The sequence below is a fragment of the Aristolochia californica genome, unplaced genomic scaffold (assembly GCF_029961685.1).
Source record: "Aristolochia californica isolate CCGP_79_NKW_82.1479 unplaced genomic scaffold, dmAriCali1.0.hap1 SCAF_6, whole genome shotgun sequence".
NCBI classification, from domain to species: domain Eukaryota; kingdom Viridiplantae; phylum Streptophyta; class Magnoliopsida; order Piperales; family Aristolochiaceae; genus Aristolochia; species Aristolochia californica.
This window is the reverse complement of record NW_027182257.1, coordinates 37,610,290-37,612,676: the sequence shown is the minus strand read 5'-3', so window position 1 is coordinate 37,612,676 and position 2,387 is coordinate 37,610,290.

Here is a 2,387-nt window from a genome sequence, read left to right as displayed (position 1 = left end):
TCTGATACCATGTTGAATTTAGGATCCCTTTTCCCAGATCAAAAACAAGAATAAGAAGAAAGGAAAAAGGAGAAAAGGGGAGAAAAGCTCTCGGGTAGGGCACAAAAAATAAAAAGGAAAAGAGTGAGCTGCGCCAAACAAGGAGAGGGAGAGAGAGAACCAACTTGGGATTGAATGTGTGACTAGATTAATTTCGACTTACAAGACCTCTCTTTATAGTAGAGGAGGAGGCAGAGTCCATATACAACTTATCATTCAATCCTAATTACATTCCAACTCTAACTCTTCAATATAAGTAAGTCTATTTAAACTAAACAACTAGAACACCAACTTGAGTAGAACTAGGAGTCCTTTATTATTCACGTGAGGGGAATGGATAAGCCAGCTCGTAGCCTTATCCTTATGGGCCCTCATGATCTCCCAACGCACCTTGATAAGAGTGCCAGCTCGTGAGATCTTTGTGGGTCCCACTTGATCTTCAAGTCTTCTAAATCAATTCAGCTTGTGCTTCTTGCTTCCTTAACTCGTGCTTGCATTGGGAGAGGATTATTCTTGGTGTCCCACGTCCTCTGGGACTCTTCTTGATGACCTACGTCCTTATGGTAGGTCCCAACAGGTCGAGCACCATGGTGGTCCCACATTGTAACAATTCACAAGATGATGACGTGATATGTGATAAATACCTGTCATTCACAAAATGACAATAAATGACCCACGGGTACTTAAAAAATTCTCAATGGACTTAAACTCCTAATTGAAGCAACAAGCAAAAAGTTGGCCCAAAGATATATGTGAGAGTCAAATAAAGGATGGTAGGAGTAAGGTTGTCAAATAACCAATAGGTAATGGGTAAACAGGAAGATAGGGTGCTGAGGCCACCACTTGTTCAAAAATAATGTCTCATCTAAAGAGACAAAATAGCTACAACTGAAATGGGCCCGTGCCCATATAACACAAACCAAAATAATAAAAACCCTTGTAAAATGACCCATAAAATAATCTAATGCGAGCATTTGCACCAAATAATATGTTGACCAAGGAATATGTTGTGAATACCTCAAAATAATAATCTAACTTGAGAAATAGAATCGAGTCGAGCCGAGTTAGGTATCACCAATAATTACTACAATTATGATTGCGAGTAAGGATTCTTGGTCTTCAATTTTATTTGTTGGAAAATTTTCTTCTTAGATGTAAAAACTTCATCTTTGAGCTGCCCCTTTTGTTGAATATTTTTGCCGCATTAAAATTACCACAACATATAAAATACCTATTTCTTGTACTTCTTGTACTTCTCTACCTCAAGCTAGGAGGTAATGGCAGTGATCCCAACTTGAACCAAATAACATAGATATAGTATTAACAATAATAATAACATAATAATGAGAATCAAAGGAAGATAAGATGATGGGGCCACAATGTTCTTTATTCAAATCTTCATCAGGATAACCAATGCTGATAATAGATAGCAACCGAGGAGTCCTTCTTTCATAATAATATCTCAGTCCAAGAGACACAATAGCAGCATCGAAAATGGGCCAATACCCAAATAACATGTACAAAATTTGCAGTAGTATAGCAGTTGATAACTGGTAAATAATGAAACTCCTTAAGAATAATAGGGACACATAAAATAATTCGGCTTAAATTCGGCTTTTTCAATGCAACAACATACCAACATGACCTTTGATTCTTCCAATGCGAATATATCCTTAAATATAGATCAGATTGATATGAAACTTTATCCTTTAGAAAATAGACTTAAATACATTTCACCAAAGTAAAACTTTTATTCATAAAATATACTTCTATTGAGATATATAATCTGATAGATTTTGGTTTCTGTAATCTGGCCAAACTAAGTACTCATTCTCCTTTTTCCAGCAAAACCATTGACTCTTCCAAGATCAATATCTCTATATAAAAAACTCAGATCAAGAATTGGTTGAATAGGTAAGAGAATAGACTTAGAGATCTTTTTTGTGATATATAATTCTCCATATAAAGTCTCGTACTTGATAGCATAAAATAGATCGAAAGTTGAAGTTGTCTAATGCTGCTTGAACCTCTTTTGCAATCTGACCTTTGCTACTTCAAATATCAATTTCTCTTTGTAGATGACTTTGATTGGAAAAAAATCATTTTTCCTTGGAAATTAGATTCGAATATCTTTCCTTCAATATATACTTTGCAATATGAAAATCTCAGTATAGAGGTGAAAACGTAAAACAAATAACATGTATATGGACTGAAAAAAAGATAAATACGAACCTAAACTGTTAGAGACAATAAATCAGAAAAGATCACATTACCTCTATGGGTTGACCGAGTCAACTCACAGAACCTGCTCTGATACCATGTTGAATTTATGAAAAATAGAAATACAT